This window comes from Drosophila suzukii (assembly GCF_043229965.1).
Source record: "Drosophila suzukii chromosome 2 unlocalized genomic scaffold, CBGP_Dsuzu_IsoJpt1.0 scf_2c, whole genome shotgun sequence".
In the NCBI taxonomy this organism is placed as follows: Eukaryota; Metazoa; Arthropoda; class Insecta; order Diptera; family Drosophilidae; genus Drosophila; species Drosophila suzukii.
This window is the reverse complement of record NW_027255896.1, coordinates 24608027-24629240: the sequence shown is the minus strand read 5'-3', so window position 1 is coordinate 24629240 and position 21214 is coordinate 24608027. Positions and strand designations below refer to the sequence as shown.

Below are 21214 nucleotides of genomic sequence, written 5' to 3'. Positions count from 1 at the left end.
GAAGATCGTTTGGAGAGAGGATCCATCCGATCCGATCAAGCATTTTCAATTGTGCACTGTAACCTACGGAACGTCATGTGCACCATTCCTGGCGGTACGAGTGCTGGAACAACTCGCCGTGGATCATCAAGACGAATTCCCGAATGCTTCAAAAATCCTACTGGAGGATTTTTATGTAGATGATGTTCTTACTGGATCAAACAATGAGGATGAACTACGTCGAAACCGAGACGAGTTGATTCAGCTGATGTCGTGCGCAAATCTGGAACTCGGGAAATGGGTATCAAATACCTCATTCATACAAAAGGATGATACCAACGCACAACCTTCGCCAGTTAAGGTTCTCGGACTATACTGGGATCCTGGAAAAGACATTCTAACGTACAACATTGGACTAGCGGCAAATCCTGACTGCACAAAGAGACAAGTCTTGTCCGACGTTTCCAGGATATTTGATCCTCTCGGACTCTTGGCACCCATTGTAATACAGTTTAAGATTATCTTCCAAAAACTCTGGCTCTTAAACTTGGATTGGGATGACCCACTCCCAACTAAACTAGCGGACAACTGGCTGAAGTGTAGAGCAGATCTAGACACTCTACAAAAATTCCAATTACCACGCTTCGTTGCCAACGACGCAGACAATATCGAACTTCACGGATTTTCGGATGCCTCAACCAAGGCGTATGCTGCTGTGGTGTACAGCAGAGTTACAAATGACGACGGATCCATCTCGGTGTCCCTTGTGGCTGCGAAGACAAGGGTGGCGCCACTGAAACAACAATCTTTGTCACGCCTGGAGCTTTGCGCAGCACTTCTTCTAAGCCAACTCATTCGATAGATCTCTTCTGGATTACGCCACAAGAACATAACTGTTTTTGCCTGGTCCGACTCCTCAATAGTGCTCTCCTGGTTATCCTATGCACCAGCCCAACTAAAGACTTTTGTTGGAAACAGAACCTCGGAAATCCTTGACACTCTTCCCAGGAAGGCCTGGCGGCACGTAGACTCCAAATCAAACCCAGCTGACTGCGCTTCCAGAGGTCTGATGGCTGCTGATCTCATCGACTTCCATTTGTGGTGGAATGGACCTTTGTGGCTACGGGACCAGGATCAATACCTGGTAAAGTTGAGCGATTCACGTTTTGGTTTATCTCTTTCAGACAAACGCATTCAAGGAGAAGTCAAGTCCAACTGTTTGGCTACAGTGGCTGTTGCAACTCAGGTTCATCCACTCGATGAACTGATCGCTCGAGTTTCTTCTTGGCTCAAGCTCGTTCACATTGTCGCCTATGTGAAGCGATTCATTCAACGCACACAAAACCCGTCCTGCGATAGGGCCTCAAAAGCTCTTACATTTGAAGAGATTAAGGCAGCAAAGATCATTTGTATAAAACACGCGCAGCATTGTTTCCACGAGGACTATCAATTGCTCCTTGCCAAGAAACCCCTAAGGAACCGATCGCAGCTGGTCAAACTTGCACCAATGATAGACGAAAACGATTTGCTGAGGGTAGGCGGAAGACTGCACCAATCGCAGTTGTCACGAGAGGCAAAACACCCAGTTTTGCTACCAAAAACGCACCGAATCTCGAAGCTGATTCTGGAACACGAGCACCGAGTAAATCTTCACCCTGGCGTTTCTTCCCTGTTTGTCATCGTTCAGCAGAGATTCTGGATATTTGGAGCACGTAATCTCATTCGCAGAATTACACACGACTGCTTATGCTGCTTTCGTCAACGCCACCACACCGCCCAACAACAAATGGCTGATTTACCCAGCGTGCGTGTCACTCAAGCCCTTCCATTCGTCAATACTGGTTGCGACTATGCAGGTCCAATCCTTCTGAAGGATGCCAAAGTTCGGAAGCCACGTATCAGCAAGGGCTACATTTGTCTGTTCGTCTGCATGGTCACCTCGGCCATACACCTGGAACTTGTCACTGACCTGACAACAGAAACCTTCTTGGCTGCCTTGCGCCGCTTCATATCCCTTCGTGGCAAGTGTAGCAAGATCTACAGTGACAACGGAACCAACTTTATTGGAGCTAAACGATCTCTCAACGAAATGCAAGAATTGCTTTCATCACAGCGACACAACGACATTGTCACATCCACTCTGGCGGATGATGGCATTCAGTGGGTACTCATTCCCCCAAGAGCTCCTCATTGGGGAGGGAAATGGGAGTCGGCAGTTCGCTGTGTCAAACTGCATCTGCGCCGAGTCACCGGCAGTTCAACGCTCACCTTCGAACAAATGCGCACCTTGCTTGCTCAAATCAGCGCAGTGATAAATTCACGCCCCTTATGCTACACATCTGATACCGAAGACAACTACTTATCACCCGCCCACTTCTTAATTGGGCGACCGTTAACAACCGTGCCAGATCCAGACTTAAGCCACATCCCTGTGGGCCGATTAGGATATTGGCAAAGCATCCAGGCTATGCTTCAAGGATTCTGGAAGAAATGGCATCAGGAGTATCTGACTACTCTGCAACAACGTCCGAAATGGACCACTTCAACACCCAACCTCTCGATCGGTGATGTAGTTCTCGTTAAGGAGTACAATACACCACCAGCATCTTGGCACATCGCACGGGTTATGGAAACCTATCCAGGGAAGGACAACCTCGATCGAGCAGTCAAATTGAAGACCGCAACAGGAGAGATGACCAGGCCAATCACGAAGATTGCCGTCTTGCCCAGTTCAGAAACTGTGTTTCAGGGCGGGCCGGGATGTTCATGGACGGTTGCAGTCTTTAATATCCTCTCATCATTAGGCGCATAATGCCATCTTTATCCTATGTAATATAATATCGATATACATATATATATATACCATTTTTCGATTCTGGCAACGCTGCTACGTCGGCGTCTTTTTGTGAAATTCAGATCAGTATCAAATAGGCTTCGAAACCGTCAAGAATAAAATTACATACAGTTCACACAAATCGTTTATATTTCTAACCAAGCCGAATTGTCTCATTTAATTAACAGACAAAAAAAATCCAAACTAAGTACCTCGACTATCAGATTCACGTTACTCAGCTAATGGGACCAAAGGGAAATGGAGATATGCAAGCAGCAAAGCGAGATTAAAATGCGCCACCTACCCGTGATCTCAATATATGGTTATGTGGGCGGTAGAAGGATTTAAGCGTTATGCGCGTTAGAGTGGGTGTGGCAACCTTTTTTTTTAATCAGTAGATAGATATTGACGAGACCAATACATTTTAGTTAAAATTTTTTATCTAGCATGAAAATTGTGGGCTCCACAGGTTTGGTCGGCTTGTTGGCGTTAGAGTGGGCGTAGCAATCTTTTTTTTTTAATAAATAGGTTGGTATTGATGAGAACAATACATTGCAGTTATTCTAGCATCAAAACTGTAGGAGCCGCAGATTTGGGAGGTTTGTGGGCGTTAGAGTGGGCGTGGCACATTGCTGAAACAAACTTGCGCTGCGCATGAATCTCAGAAATCTGCTTGCCTAATCCCAGTATTGTAGCTACTATACACACTATTGTAGCTATACAACACAAATTAATTATTGCCGAATGTAAAGTCAAAGAAATCCACTTAACTTCGACATACACACGGGATATTTTCCTTTTAAATATACGTATTGAATTTACCTTGCCCTTTACTTTATCGCTATTTTTTATAATATATTGCCATTATAAAAATATTTTCATATTTTTAATAAATATTTGTGTTCCCATATCTATAAATTTATATTGCTATTATTTCTTTTGTGAAATAGCGATTGTGGGGTGGAGTAAGCCCTGGAAATCTAATGCTAGCAGTAGTTTTTAGTATTTTACAATAATAAATTAATTTTATGATGAGGCTTGAGTAGACACCTAACTAGCCCTAAGACCCTCACATAGGGATCACACTTTCTTTAAAGACGGTGTAATCATGGAAGGGTGGGCATTCGTGTCAGCAACAACATCTTTCCGTATACTTGTATAACTATAATCAAATGAAACCTTTTTGTTTTTCCCTTTCATTTCCATTTTCAAATCCGACGGTCCTTCTTGCACGTGATCGATTTAATAAATATATATTGATGTAATTTTAAGACATAACAGGACTTACATCATCGGAATCGACGATCAGCCGGGACCATCACGTGGAACGAGATACATACAAATTTGCATCTGCTCTTCCTTGCGGAAATCTAAAGTTTTCTAGGATATCACCCAGTACGTTACATGCTATAATACAGTAGTCAAGTTTATATTTGTAGAATCTATTTTAAAATATGGTTCAATTAAGACGTTTATTACGGACATGGGTACAGAATATACAAATTTAATAATTCAACATCTATGCAAAAACATAATATTCAACTTACTACTTTGAGAGCAGACTCTTGGATCTGTGGAGCGAAGGCACAGTACTTTAAATAAGTTTATAAATTGTTTCAATACGACTCCCTCTATGGCACATAATAACTGTCAATATTATTTGGAATTTGGTAAGACTTGGAACTTACCAATACGTTTTAACAGCGTAGATAGTGTTTAATCCGCTGCCTAATGGGAGGCAGCCAATAGTGAAATTTGCCCTCATGGGAAATGCCAGTGGTTGTTGTTATTGCACCGCCTCTGCCCCTGTGCAGATGGCGGAGCTTGATCCAAAAATTAAGACGACGGAGTCAATGATATTTACTTCACGAAGTTCTGTGTGAGACTATACTTTGCTTTTGGTTATACATTGGGTTGGGATATGCATAACAAGAAAGCTTATGACTTACCGTTGTCATTGTGGATCATAATGCTTTACAAAAGAGGGTAATATTTTAGCATACAATTTCAACTAAAATAAACAGGCAAGCGTGAACATACTCCGCCCGTTGGAAGGATGGTCGTTCTTTCAAGATAAAGGTGGGATAGGCGGGGGCGCAACTTTACGAATTGGACGACGAATGACTCCTTTTGCCGTCCGCTCCAGAGCAAGTATTGGTAATGAGTCCCAAGGGCCATTGCTGAGGTGAAGCGTTGTCTTCATGGATCATAACCAGCTGCCCCGGGACTATGTACGCCCTTGGAGAAAGCCACTTGCTGCGGGCCTGCAAGGTGTGCACGTAATCTCGTCGCCAAAGCTCCCATTGTTGTCAACCCGTTGTCCACGTGTCAAGTGCGATAGGTTGCACTCCTCTAAACTTGGCTCTGGAAGTGCCTTTAAAGACGTTCCTACCAAAAAAATGCGATGGAGTGAGGGCTTCTCCATCGCTTGGATCTTCTGAAAGAGGCGAGAGAGGTCGTGAGTTGACAACCGCTTCAGCATCAACTGCGACAGTTTGGAGTTCCTCGTACGTCAGATGTGAGTGACCAGTGTTTTTTACCAATAAATGCTTCATGGACTTTACCGCCGCCTCCCAGAAGCCGCCATAATGTGGTGCACGGGGTGGAATGAAGCTAAATTCTACGTCATTGGATGAGGTGAATATTTGTAAGTCCTTCAACGCTTGCTGGCTGAAGAGTTGCTTTTAAATTCTTCTAATTGAGTGCGTGTTCCAACGAAGTTGGTTGCGTTGTCGCAGAATATCCGATTTGGCAAACTTCTCCGCCCGATGAAGCGCTTTAAACAGAAAATAAAGGCATTAGTTGAAAGATTACATACATGTACTGCTTTGGTGGCACGAAGACGGTCATATATGTTTTGTATGGAGCCTTCCGCGAATGCGATAGGACGTCAGAAATGGACCACACAGGTCAACTCCAGATACAGCAAAGGGTTTTGTGAGTGACAACCCGTCAGCAGGAAGTGACCCCATGATCTGGTCCAGCAAATGAGGCTTGTACACAGTGGACACAGTTGCGCACCCCTTTGCTAACTAGTCGACGAGAATTAACGATCCATACTTGGAGACGTAGGATTCCGATTAAAACCTTGGGCCCTGCGTGCATGTTAGTTTGGTGAAGAAATCTAACGAGTTTATATGTGAATTTGTGATCTTTTGGCAGTAAAAGTGGGTACTTGGCTTCTACCGGGATTTGCGCATTTTCTAGACGCCCGCCAACACGAATCAGTGTCACCGTGCGAGTTCCTATAGCTGATTCCGACAGAAAAGGTGTCAGCCCTTTAAGATCTGTGCTGAGGACTTTACTTTTCTTTAAACAATCTTTTTCCTTCCAATACGTTTGATGCTGAATAAGTCCTACAATAAACAGGAACGAGTGCTGCAACTCAGTTTCTGGCATTTCAACCGCTTGCGACACGCAGAGGTTTTTGCTTGCAGGGATCTTGTTAAACGCCCGCAAAACGTAAACTGTGACTAGAAGAACACGATGATACGAAGAGATTCGATTAAGAATTTGCTCAAGGATGTTTTCATTAGATTCGGTGCATTTGAATGATGAAATTTTTTTTATTTCCAAGTCCGCATCTATGGTTTTGATTTTGTACAACGACTGCGGCCAAAGATGTTCTTCCAACTTAAGAAAGGTTGGCCCTGTAAACCAACTTGTATTTTGAAGTTCGCTGACCTTGCATCCACAAGATATAATTTAGTTTGAATTCCAGAGATCCGATTGGCTACAAAGCAGTTTAATTGGGAAGAGTGCTTAGTGAGCCAGTGTAATACGATTTTGGATTCTGTCCAGAAAACAATCTTTTGTATGTTACTGAACTTATGTTTTATTTTGTTCCACGTATCACAAAGAATTTATGCAGCACAGAGCTCTAACCGTGGAAGAGAAAAGACTTTAATTGGGGCAACCTTTGACATTGCTATGAGTAAATGCGATTCTACTGATCCATTTTGAATTGAGCGCAGATATATACAACAGCCGTATGCAAATTAATTATTTCACTTGCGAATAATTTAAAAAAAATTATTTTTATTTTTTATTCACTAAGTTACAACTTTACAACTTTTCCTTAATACCGACTTTTATTCTACTGTTCACAATATTTTCTATTGAACCGATCTTCTCGGATGCAAAAACGGACTGCCTGGCCAAGGGCCGATTATCTGATAAACAAAACTCGGTTTAAGAGAATTAGGGAACCCATTTAGATGGTTTGTCAATTCGACTATAATTTTATCCTCAGCGGTAATATGAATTTGCCGTGGTTTGAATATTAGATATTTTTTGAATTTAAATAGTGGCGAAGCGCGCAAGAGAGCGTGCGAAGACAACTACTATATATAGCCGTAGAATTGAAAATCTGGAATTATGGTCCGATCATAACGAGTGATACACGAATGGAAAGGTATCGCACTAACTAAGAAGATTGCATACCAAGACTTTCGAAATATAGATTTGTTTGGGAGAAAAAGCACTGAAAGTGTAAAAGTAAAAATTTAGAAAATTGGAGCTGTTGGATACGGTGGGGATAAAAGCCCCCGGCTGTTTAGCTAGTTTTATTCTTACTGAGAATACGCGTCGAATGACATCTCATTTGTTGAAATCCGATGTTCCGTTCAAAAGTAATTCAAACAAGGGAGAACGCTATAGTCGAGTACCTCGACTATCAGATACCCGTTACTCAGCTAAATGGAGATATGCAAGCAGCAAAGCGAGATTAAAATGCGCCACCTACCGGCGGTATACAGATTTAAGCGTTATGGGCGTTAGAGTGGGCGTGGCAAATTTTTTTTTGGATCAATCGATAGGTATTGACGAGACCAATACATTTCAGTTAAAATTTTTTATCTAGCATGAAAATTGTGGGCGTCACAGGGTTTTGCGGTTTGTGGGCGTTAAAGTGGGCGTGGCAAATTTTTTTTTGGATCAATCGATAGGTATTGACGAGACCAATACATTTCAGTTAAAATTTTTTATCTAGCATGAAAATTGTGGGCGTCACAGGGTTTTGCGGTTTGTGGGCGTTAAAGTGGGCGTGGCAAATTTTTTTTTGGGTCAATCGATAGGTATTGATGAGAACATTACATTTCAGTTAAAATTTTCTATCTAGCATCAAAACTGTAGGAGCCACAGTTTTGGGCGGTTTGTGGGCGTTAGAGTGGGCGTGGCACTCTACTGAAACAAACTTGCGCTGCGCAGGAATCTCAGGAATCTGCGTGCCTAATCCCAGTATTGTAACTCTCATAGTTTCCGAGATCTCAGCGTTCATACGGACAGACGGACAGACGGACAGACGGACAGACGGACAGACGGACAGACGGACAGACGGACAGACGGACAGACGGACAGACGGACAGACGGACATGGCTAGATCGACTCGGCTAGTGATCCTGATCAAGAATATATATACTTTATGGGGTCGGAAACGCTTCCTTCTGCCTGTTACATACTTTCCGACGAATCTAGTATACCCTTTTACTCTACGAGTAACGGGTATAAAAACAAGATTTTCTTCTTCTTCCCAAAATGAAAATGTTTGTCCCTTTGTTTGTGGGTTTGTATGCATTCCAACTTAGTTTTAGGGTTTTGGAAACCTTATGGGTGTGTAAAGTAGCTTGAAATAGAAAACGTTTGTTCTACGACTTTTGGAAAAACCCGATAGTTTAGCGCGAAATCAAAAAAAAGAGCCAGATTTAAAATGCTTATAGTAACTAACTGGTGATACAGAAGCGTGCTATATGACTCTGAAAAGATAATTTAATTTGCTAAATACTCTTCATACAGTGAAATTGTCTGAATAGATTTAGAGTTATGATAAAAAGTTATTTTTTAAAACCACTTTTTGACTATTTTCTCAAAATCGAGTCGAACGATTTCTTTTTAAATTTCAAATCATATAGCCCTTGAAATTCCTTAACTGTTGATATATAACACTTTTTGCCCTAAAAATTACCGTTTGGAAGATGTTAAGCGATAAAAAGTGCAACTCGTTTCAGCTCCGTATACGAAATATTACATACTTATTGGAATAAGAAAGAAAAAAACCAATTTCATGAATAATATTCTTATTAGATTTTTTCAAACGGAAAAACCGTTATGGTTTTAGTGTCCTTTACTTGCATGAAGCTAATCGAAATATTGAGATTTGGCGTGCAGATTCCTGAGCTTCTTACGCAGCGCAAGTTTGTTTCAGCAATGTGCCACGCCCACCCTTAAGCCCACAAACCGCCCAAAACTGTGGCTCCTTAAGATTTGATGCTAGAATAAAAATTTTAACATAAGTGTATTCTTCTCATCAATACCTATCGAGTGACCCGAAAAAAAAAAATGCCACGCCCACTCTTACGCCCACAAACCGCCCAAACCTGTGACGGCCACAGTTTTCATGCTAGATAAAAAATTTTAACTGAAATGTATTGGTCTCGTCAATACCTATCGATTGCTCCAAAAAAATTTTGCCACGCCCACTCTAACGCCCATAACGCTTAAATCTGTCTACCGCCGGTATGTGGCGTATTTAAATCTCGATTTTGTGCTTGCATATCTCCATTTCCCTTTGGTCCCTTTAGCTGAGTAACGGGTATCTGATAGTCGAGGTACTCGACTATAGCGTTCTTCCTTGTTTTTTTATAATTTGGTACGGATTTTAATTTTGCTTAGTTTTACAGAAAATGTCATTTATTTCAACTATCAATGCTCATATATTGGCGTATCTAGCACGGATTTTAAGTTGCCATAGCTTAATAATGTTCTGGAAGCTCTAGGAAAACATTTAATTTTATTTTTTTATTATTTGTTACTGATTTTAATTTTACTAAGTTCTACAGAAACTGTCTTTTATTTCAACTATCAATGCTCATATATTGGCTAATCTAGCACAAATTTTTATTTGCCATAGGTTAATAATGTTCTGGAACCTCTAGGTAAACATTTTATTATATTATACCCGTTACTCGTAGAGTAAAAGGGTATACTAGATTCGTCGGAAAGTATGTAACAGGCAGAAGGAAGCGTTTCCGACCCCATAAAGTATATATATTCTTGATCAGGATCACTAGCCGAGTCGATCTAGCCATGTCCGTCTGTCTGTCCGGATAAACGCTGAGATCTTGGAAACTATGGGAGCTAGGCTATTGAGATTTGGCGTGCAGATTCCTGAGCTTCTTACGCAGCGCAAGTTTGTTTCAGTAGAGTGCCACGCCCACAAACCGCCCAAAACTGTGGCTCCTACAGTTTTGGTGCTAGAATAAAAATTTCAACTGAAATGTAATGTTCTTATCAATACCTATACCATAAACCGCCCACAAACTTCAAAAAATCGTAAATATGAACGTGGATATCTCGGAAACTATCAAAGATAGAGAAGTGGGATTTCAGATTTAGATTCCGTAGCCTTATACGCAGCGCATGTTTGTTACGCGAATATGCCACGCCCACTCTAACGCCCACAAACGGCGAAAACCTGTGACGCCCACAATTTTTATGCTAGATAAAATTTTAACTGAAATGTATTGGTCTCGTCAATACCTATCGATTGGTCCAAAAAAAAATTTGCCACGCCCACTCTAACGCCCATAACGCTTAAATCTGTATACCGCCGGTAGGTGGGGCATTTTAATCTCGCTTTGCTACTTGCATAACTCTATTTAGCTGAGTAACGGGTATCTAATAGTCAAGGTACTCGACTATAGCGTTCTTCCTTGTTTGATCTGAGACCGTCTCGTTACTGTCCGTTAGGTTGTTAATTTGAATTCTTGATAAGGCGTCAGCGACTACATTGGTAGATCCTGGCTTGTAAATTATTTTGGGAGAGTAACTTTCAATGAATGAGTACCATCTTTTCATCTCGATGTTTGGATTTTTTTGAGAGATCGAGAAAGACAGTGGTTGATGATCTGTATAGATTTCTATGTTGTTTACGCCGTATAAATAGTTTCGCAAATTTTTAAATGCCCAAACTATTGTTAAAAGTTCTTTCTTATTGGTTGCATATATATGTTCGGCTTTAGTTATAGCTTTCGAAATAAAGGTTATTAGTTTTTCTTCCTGAGAAAGAACAGCACCAATAGCTAGATAGGACGCATCGGTCGTTAAAATGCATTTTTTTTATAATCAGGTTGTACGAATTCGATTTATGCAATTAAATTATCTTTGAGCTCGTTAAAAGCTCTTACAGCTGAATCATCAAACTGTATGGAAGTTTTACGGGACATTTTTTTGGATACTTTACCATTTTGACCTTCCAAATATTTTGGCAGAGGTTTTGCAATGTTTGCGTAGTTTTGCACAAATTTTCTGTAATAGCCGGTAAGGCCTAGGAAGCTTCTAGGCTCTCAAATGTTTTTTGGTATTGGATATTTTAAAATTGTAGATATTTTTTCGGGGTCTGATTTTATTACATTTTGAGAAACAACGTAGCCAAGAAATGTGGTTTCTAATTTGAAGAACTTTGATTTTTCAATTGAAATTTTCATATTTGCGTTCAGCAATATATTAATTTTGACGATTAAGTCCTTATAGTGTTGTTTTATTGTTTTAGAAAATATAATATTGTCATCCATATATACATGACATGTTTTTCCTACTTGTTCTCTCAAAATGTCATCCATTGCACGTTGGAATGTTCTGGGAGTGTTCGTTAGCCCAAATGGCATTCTCAAGAACTCATTTATTTATTTATTTGTACACTGTAGGCTTACTTATAAAAATTAAGCTACAGGGAGGCTGATTATATATTCTTCTATTTCTTATTAATTTTATAAGACTTAACACTTAACATTTAGCTTACGATTAACAAATAACACTTAATTAGGAAACATAGAGATCTTAATTTTAATACATGATATTAGAAAGTAACTTTAAATTCTCTTATTGTAGCCTTATAATTCGTTCATGATGTTGGCTTTTTTTAGAAATTTAAGAAGGATAATTATGTTTTCAGGTTTTGGATTAGTTAAGAAAGGGATGAGATCGGAGTTTGGGGTTTTGGGTCTAATATTGTGGAAGGATGGGCATTCGTTCAAGATGTGTATAATCGATGTGTCCGTGCTATTGCAAAATTTGCATTGGTTTGATGGAGGTTGAACGAATCTGTTTGCATGGGTCAGTCTAGTGTGTCCAAGGCGTAACCGAATAAGCTTGGTTTGTTCATTTCTGGATAGTTTAGAAAAGACCGGGTTTTTTGTGTAGTGGGCAATGTTAAGATGGCTGACATTCGTTGTTTGGTACCAAGTGGAGGAACATAAGTGCAAATGCATGTTTTCCCTCTAGTTTTTAGACTTATTTCGATTGCGTCAAGGATTGCTGTAGCTTCTGCTGCGTACACTGAAGAGTACTCAGGGAGCACTTCTAGTTTAATAGTTGAGCTTTCTGTTGTTATTGCATAGCCAATTATTTCTTTGGATAGAGATCCGTCCGTGTATATAAGGGTATAGTTTTTTAATTTGTGTTTAGTTTCTAAAAATTCTTTTAAAAATATTTCTTTTGGGGTACTTGCTTTTCTTTTTTTGTTAAGGTGTGTGTCTAATGACTCAGGTTTTATGTGCCATGGGGGGTTGGACCTAGGTAGTTTTTTAACTGGGGTAATTGTCAGTCCTAGATTGGTGCAGATGTCGATACATTCTTGGAGTACTGAGTTTTTGTATTTTTTATTCTGTTTGTTTATAATTTTGTTTACTATGGGATAAAGGGGGGTGTCCTGGGAGTGTACTATTGTATTCCAAAGTTTGGCTTTCATGAACAGGAGTTTTGTTTCTAAGGGGCATACATTCGCTTCAAGATAGAGGTTGTGGGTTGGAGTGGAAGGGAATGATCCTAACGCTGAGCGGAGAGCTGAGTTAATGTATGTTCTAATTGGCCTTAACGTAGATTTTGGGGCATTTCCGTATATTGGTAAAGCGAATTCAATTTTTGATATCAAAAGACTTTTTGCTATTTGGACTAGTGTGTGTGGGTGACTGTTGTATTTGTAGCTTGATAGACATTTAATAATGTTTAACGGCTTGGCCAGTGATTTTTTTAATCTGTTAATGTGACAGTTCCATCTGTACTTTGAGTTTAAGGTTAGTCCTAAAATAGTTGTTTCTTTAGATGTTTTTATCGGACATAAGCTTGTTTCTATTTAGCATCGGCAGTTTGTTTTCCTACATATATGTAAGTGGTTGCATTTATTTAGGGATAATGATGCTCCAGAGATTGAGCACCATTTGCTTATTTCAGAGAACAGGGCGTCTAAGTTGGGTCTTACAGATTTGCTTTTTTTTAGGTCAATTATAATGTTAAAGTCATCTGCATAGGCAGTGAATTTGAGATCTCTGTGTTTTTCTATTTTGTCTGCCAGGCTGTTGAAAGCTATAAGGAATAAAATTACAGATAGTGGGGATCCTTGGGGAATGCCGTTGTGAAGATTTTGTATCGATGAGTGTGTCTGGTTCGTGCGTACTCGGATTTTCCTGTTCGTCATAAAATTCCTTACATAGTTTAGGGTCGTTTGACCGCAACCCCAAGCCTTCAATTGACCTATTATAGTGTGCAATCCTATTTTTTCGAATGCCTTTTCAAAATCTAATGAAATTATGGATGCGTGTCGTTTTTCGGATAGGGCTCGGCTGACCAAAGCGTCTACAAACAGTAGACAGTCTGTAACCGATTTCCCTTTCCTAAAGCCAAGTTGGTGACTATTAAGTAATTTGTTTGTTGTAACAAACCACCATAGTCTTTTGGAGATAATTTTGTCTAATATTTTAGATATGCAGGGATTGAGCGATATAGGGCGGTAGGATTCGATTAATGTTTTGTCTTTTCCTGGCTTGTGGATTGATATTATTGTGCTGACTTTGTATGTTTGCGGAATGTTTGATCTTAAAATGATGTTGAATAAGACTATTATTCTATTTTTTAAAGGCTTTGAGGCGTGCCTAATCATTGAGTAATTGATTTTGTCATATCCTGGTGTGTTTCCCTTAAGACTATTTAAGGCTGCAGAATATTCAATGAAGTTTATGTTTTGTTCCATGAATTCTGCGTTTTTGTGCGGTAGGTCATGGGTCCAGTTGTTAAATATATCGTTTTTAGCTTGTAGAAAAAGAGTCGAGAAATTGCTGTCATCTGAATGGAGAGACCAATGCTTGGAAAATGCGTTGGCTATATCCCCCTGATCTGTAAAGGTGTGATTTGCGTTGTGGTCCTTGATACAATGAATTGAGGTTGCCTTATGTAAGCCACAGAAAGTGCGTATTTTATTCCAGATAGTTTCACATTTAGTGTCTGGGCTGATGCTAGATGTTAAAATTTGTATGCTTTCTTTTTTCCCTTCTGTACAGCGCGTTAATTTGTTTAAAGTTTATAAGATTTTGACAGCTCATATTTCTGTTAAATGTTCTCCAAGCTGTGTTTTTTTTGTTTTTTAAGGATTCTAATTTTCTGTTCCACCATGGTACGTTGTATTGTTGTTTAGGGGCCTTGGTTTGGGGGATGCTTTTGTATGCACTCTGTAAAATTATTTTATTTATGTTACTAGCTTCTTTGTTGGTGTTGGATGCTATTGGTAAACTAGTGTTTAAGTTGTTCGTGAGTGTTTCGTATTTATCCCAATCTGCTAGGTTCATAATGAATCTGGGTAGGTACCTATTTGTTTTTTTATTCTGAAAGGGAAACATTTGTATAATAATGGGGAAGTGATCACTTCCTTGGAGTGTATCGCTAATTTTGAAGGTAGAGTGGATTTTAAGATCTGTAGAGCAAAGAGTTAAGTCAACGTGCGTGTATGAGCTATGTGTGGAGAAATGTGTGGGTTTGCCATTGTTTAGGATTATATAATTGCTGTTGTGTATGAATTTTCCTAGCGTGTTTCCTTTTTTATTATTCTTGGGCGATCCCCACAAGCTATTCCAACTGTTGAAGTCGCCTGTGATTATGGATGGTGTATTATTGTTTGGAAACATTGTTTCCAAGTCAGTTTGAGTGAACTTTTGATTTGGGGGAATGTACGCAGCGAATATAATAAATTTTTTGGCTGAATGAACTTCAAGAGCAATGGCATCGAATATACGCCCTGTAGGGATTTGTGTGTGTTGCAGTGATTTGTGGACTCCGCCTTTGGCTACAATGGATAATGTGTGGTAAATTTCAAAGTTTACTGGGGTAGGGATGTTTTGGTAAGGTGTTATATGTGTTTCTTGTATAGAGATAATTTTCGGGTTGTATTGTTTTATTAAGATTAAGAGTTCGTTATAGTTGTTAGTGTATCCGTTCATATTCCATTGTAGTATGTTAAAGGCCATTGTAAAGTGATAAATAGAATTTAAGAGGCTAGGTTAGTTGTGTTCTTAACTTAGATTTTCTTAACTTTAGATCGGGTTTGTATTGGGCTTTTTGAGCCGTCGTTTTTTAGTATTCTTTTTTCTCTTTTGGTTAAGTTTTTTGGGTAAACTAGGCAATTAGGATTCGACTTATCATTGGGATTTTTTTCCGAACTGATAGAGCTGTTGAACATTTCGTCGTCGTCGTCGTATGTGATAATTTTCCGTTGGTTGCTTGTTGATGGTTGCTCCAGGGTTGTTGATGGTGAAGGCTCGGTTAAATTTTGTTGTACTTTTTGTTCTTGATTTGCTTGGATTTGTGTAGATTTGGCAACTGTTGAATACAAAGAGCCGTTGTGCTGATGTCTCTGCTTGTAGATGGACCATGCTTTTCGGTTGTCAACTTTTTGTAACGTTTTTATCGCTTGTACTTCCTGATGAGTTATAAAGACTGGACATTTCCTGTCCCTTGGAATGTGATTGGTGTTAGGGTATTTATTCTCTATGCAATTTATACAGCATGGGGTTTCTTGGCATTCTTCTCCTGTCATAGCGTCGGTATGGATTTTGCGGCTGCACTTAAGGCATGATCCTTCTCTTTTGCAGAACTTTGCAATGTGTCCAATACGCATACAGTTCATGCAACGCATTGGCTGAGGGATGTATGTAACGTTTATTTTCTCATAGCCGATGTTAATGGTTTCTGGTAGGGTGAGCAGTGAGTATGTAAGTATTATGAGGCCCGTTTCGCTGGTTACACCAAAGCTGGCCCTTTTTGTAATTTTGTGGACTTCAATTACTTTTTGGGACTTTAAGTTCTCTAATATTTCAGCCTCTTCGATGCCTCTCAAGTCGTTGGAGTATATAACTCCTTTGCAGGAATTAAGTGATCTGTGTTCTGACACTTGAATTGGGATGTTGCCAGGCATTGTGGTAAGTTTAATGAGTTTTTCCGCTTGTAGATTGTTCTTCGTTTTGATCAGAAGGTTTCCGTCTCTAGTTTTCTTGCATTCTGCGACTTCTCCACCTACGGCTGAGTCAATAGTCTTCTTGATCAAAAACGGTGAGGTGTTGCTAAATGTTTCGCTGTCCGATCTGGTGATAACGAGGTACTTCCCGTCGGGTGCGGGGGGCCTCTTCCAGGGGGGGTCGAGCATTTTGAGTTTTTTGGCGACTTAAGCTACACTTTTTGATTGACGAGCGTATGTCGGATTGTCTTTCGATAAGATAACCGATCTATTAATAGATTTACGAGTGGGTTCACTTCGGGTACTTGAAGGTTTTTACTTGATCTATCACAAGAAAAGCACAACCGTTCGTATCGACTGTCGAAATTGAACTGTCTCAAGAACTCATATTTTCCGTTATTTATAGAAAATGAAGTTTTTTCAATGCCTGTTTCTTTCATGAGAATCTGGTGAAACCCAGACAAAGTTTGACAAAGTCATTGAAGGATCTTGCATTGGATATCTGTCCGAAATGGTGTTTTCATTTAGTTTTTTATAGTCTATAACTAATCTGAGCTTTTCAGTACCATCTTCATTGAAACCCTTTTTTGGTACTACTCAAACTGACGAATTATAAGGGCTTTTGCTTGGTCTTATAATTCCTTCTTTTAACATGCGATTAACTTCAGAGTTTACGAAATCTGAAGCCGATAGAGCATACGGATACTGTTTTGCTATAAATAGCTCTGTCCTTTTCGGTGTTTATTTCACCGCGAATATCAGTCCTGAAAGGGACTTGCATAATTATCTTCGACTGCTCTTTATTGATAATATTTTTGTCGGATACTTCAACGACGGCGCGCTCAGTATTTTTGAGTCCCAAACTTGTAGTTTTGTCGGATACTTCAACGACGGCGTGTTTAGGATATTTAAATCCCAAACTTGTTTTGCTTTCATTTGCCTCTTTAGACTCAGTTCTGATTTTGGCCTTTTCATCAAAGTATTTTCGTATAATAAATTCCTTTAATGGAAGAATGGTTTTTTCTTTGGAAAAGGAAAGTTAATTAAAAGAGCTGTCATTATCATAAATCAATTTTTCTTCCTTGCCCCCATATTTTATTACTCCTTTTTCTGTGTCTATTACAGCTCCTCTTTTTTTTAATAGGTTGTAACCTATTAAAAAGTCTAATCTTAACCCAACTATTTCATAAAATGTGTAACGCGTATCAAAGATCGTTACCGTGTGATAATATTTAATTATAGAATATCCATTAACTCTTTTGTATATAGGAAGCTCGTTTTTATACCCGTTACTCGTAGAGTAAAAGGGTATACTAGATTCGTCGGAAAGTATGTAACAGGCAGAAGGAAGCGTTTCCGACCCCATAAAGTATATATATTCTTGATCAGGATCACTAGCCGAGTTGATCTAGCCATGTCCGTCTGTCCGTCTGTCCGTCTGTCTGTCCGGACGAACGCTGAGATCTCGGATACTATGGGAGCTAGGCTATTGAGCATTGGCGTGCAGATTCCTGAGCTTCTTACGCAGCGCAAGTTTGTTTCAGTAGAGTGCCATACAACTTTTAACTGAAATGTAATGTCCTCGTCAATACCTATCGTTTGACCCAAAAAAAAGTTTGCCACGCCCACCCTAACGCCCATATACCGCCCACAAACTTCACAAAATCGTAAATATGAAGGTGAATATCTCGGAAACTATCAAAGATAGAGAATTGGGATTTCAGATCTAGATTCCGTAGCTTTATACGCAGCGCAAGTCTGTTACGCGAATACCGCGAAAACCTGTGACGCCCACAATTTTTATGCTAGATAAAAAAAGTTTTAACCGAAATGTATTGGTCTCGTCAATACCTATCGATTGGTCCAAAAAAAAATTTGCCACGCCCACTCTAACGCCCGTAACGCTTAAATCTGTATACCGCCGGTAGGTGGCGCATTTTAATCTCGCTTTGCTACTTGCATATCTCTATTTAGCTGAGTAACGGGTATCTGATAGTCGACGTACTCGACTATAGCGTTCTTCCTTGTTGTTTTTATAAGTCCCTGTTCTGATATAGCAGGAGGTCGCTCCTGTGTCAATTAAAATTTTAAGTTTTTTATTTGTCTTGCTATCATATCTTGTTAAGTAGGGTAGTCCTACTCCGGATTCTGGCCTAAAAAATGGTCATCTTCGATATTATTTACCTGTTGGTTCTCTTTTGTTCTGCGGATTATTTTGCGGAGTTGTTTGTGTCTCCTGCTTTTTATTTTGGTTCCATTTTTTCTGGTTATAGTTGTTGTTGCCATAACTCTTATAACCCTGGTTGTACTTTGGCCTATTCTGAATCTGTAAAGATTCATGTACTTCCATCGGTTCTGGCTTGTTTTGCTGAGCTTTATTGGAATTCCATTGATTATGGGAATTATATTGAGGATTATAATGTCCGCTCTGATTCCAATTATGATTTTGATTCCGGTTATAATTGTTTATATTTTGGCTATCGGGTTGGGTAAACCTCAAGTTGTTAGTATTCCTCTGATTGCTATTATAGTTATTATGGTTACCTTGCCTGGGATTTTTATTTGAGTTTTGGTATCCGAATTAATTTGACTCATAACTTTTGCGCTGTGATGATGTAAAATTGTTTGCGAATTGGGCCCTCAAATTATTTCTTTCTAGTTCTTGTACTATTACCATAGCATTCGGTAAGTCTGGTGGATTCATAGAAAATATAACGTCTGAGATATGGCCGTTGAGGCCAGTTTTCAATACCCTTAGTGCTGTCTTTTTGTGTTTTTCGTTCATTTTAAGTCATAAGTAAGTCATAATGGTTTTATTTATTAGAAGAGTACGTTTTTTAAAAACTAACCCATAATATTCCATTATGGACAGTTTCCCTTGACTTAGCACTCCTAAGTCTTGTTCAATTATATGGATTGGACGTTTGTCACTAAAAACAAAGTCCAACCTTGTCATTATGGCGTCAAAATTTAATACTGTCCCATTGTGTGCTAGGGCATCGTTTGCTGTACCAGTTATTTTGTTTCTCAAGATTGACAATGCGTGGCTATCTCAGCTGATTCCCTCCAACTCACATGTTTGTCTTCTTCTCCTTTAAATTCCCTGACTGATTTGATAATTTCGAATGAAGTTTCACATTTAATATTTGGGTCAATGAATTCTACTTGAAAATCTTCAACCCTTTTTATATTTTGATTTAGTTGTGCTTTTAAACTTACGATCTCATTCCTTAAAGGATTCAACTCATTATTTACAATATGTGCAATTAAATCGCTTAGTTGGTTATTAGCTTGGCTGCTAGAAGCCATTGCAGGTTGGGGTAGAGGCATGGTGAGAATTCTTTCAAATCGTTAATTAAGTCTTTCACCTTGTTTGACTTTATTTAAAAATTTTTTCTTATAGTATTAATTTCTAATTTTCTTCTTTTCTTCCTGGGCTTAATATGAGGACTTCTGTTTTCCTTGATGATCCTGCTGGGGTCGTCCTTCTTGGATGTCTTTAGCGAGGTATGGCCCTCAGCTCTTCCTTTAATTTATTGTGGTTGTTATTTTTTTGAGAGGGATTGCCCTCAGCTCTTCCTTCTTGTTGAATTTGTAATTTTGGATTTGCAATTGTATTTGGGTTTTGTTTCTCAGTTGATATTTTTTGTATCAACTTCCACTTTCACAGTTTAAGAATTTTTGTTTAATTTTGTGAATTATTTTTTGAGACCATTTAGTTTTTTTGTTGAACAGCAGATTTATTAAGCCGATTATTATTTAGCGGATTGTTGTAAGCAAAGGGGACTATATCATTTATTAATTTCCTTCTTTGTTTTTAACACGAACTTTTCGTCGGTTAGTTAGGTTTTTTATTTGACCACGTAAGTTCCTTTTTACTTTAAAACCGTTAGTTATTTATTTTAAAGCTTTTAATTAGAACAATTTAAGCGTCGCCCCACGTTGGGCGCCAATTAATTACTTCACAATTTAAAAAAATTTATTTTTATTTTTTATTCACTAAGTTACAACTTTACAACTTTTCCTTAATACCGACTTTTATTCTACTGTTCACAATATTTTCTATTCAACCGATCTTCTCGGATGCAAAAACGGACTGCCTGGCCAAGGGCCGATTATTTGATAAACAAACCTCGGTTAAAGAGAACTGGGGAACTCATTAAGAGTTGGACAAGGGTTGGACTCAAGAGAGTCGGGAAATCGGATGATCAAGTTCTCTGCTCTATTGCTAAACGGATTATGCTGCAGCTTTGGGGCTCGCCGGGTGTTGACCGGATGCTCGTGCTTACTTTAGCTGGACCCAGCATACTTTATGTTAGGAGGACTGCGGCGCAATTGGATCTTAATAATGAACTTCGATTGAAGTGGGGGAGATAATTAAAGAAGAGTTTGTTTATAAATTGGATAAGGAGGCTGGGATCATGAGCTGGATAACTTGCACGCTGTGAAGCATCTGCGAATCCATGTATTTCCCAGTCATGTTTCGGGGAAAATCTTACATATCGGGGTATGGCGATTTTGTTTAAATTGTGCAATTCAGGATAAATATATTGCCAACGATCTATTAATTGTTCAGGCAGTATTTCGTCACAATCCAAATGACTCATCCACTGCTCCTGCACAAAAAGTTTGAATCTTATAACCACTGGTCCTAACAAGCCAAGTATGTCATACAGGCGTGCAATAATTAAGAGAATATTCCTTTTCGTCATAGCGTTAGTTTTCAACAAATCGAACCGAAAGCTAAATTCATCCAATTGGGGCCTCTACGACATTCCTAAGGCTTTTGTGATATCTTTGCTGTCTAGCTTGAATCGATGTTCTTTGATAAAATGTTCTTGCTGAAGTTCCATTTGGCTAACTCCAATCCGGCACAAAACAAGATTCCAGTAACTTGATCAATCTCCAATTTTAAATCCTCAATGCAGTCAGCACCTGTAAGGAGGTCATCGACATACATCTCTTTAGATATAATTTCAGATCCTATAGATAATTCTTTCCTATATTTCTCTGCCATGAAATACAAACTTCTGATGGCGAGAAACGGTGCACAAGCAAGCCCATATGTGACAGTATTCAACTGATATAATTTCAACGTGTCAGAAATATTGTGCCTCCACCAAATC

The 21214-nt window shown here is 39.1% G+C and overlaps 1 protein-coding gene across 1 annotated transcript in view; it reads left to right on the top strand.

The window, feature by feature from the left end:
- LOC108007735 (scavenger receptor class B member 1) overlaps positions 1–21214 on the top strand; it is a gene marked incomplete at its 3' end in the record, with an annotated part of 434380 nt that overhangs the window by 361447 nt on the left and 51719 nt on the right.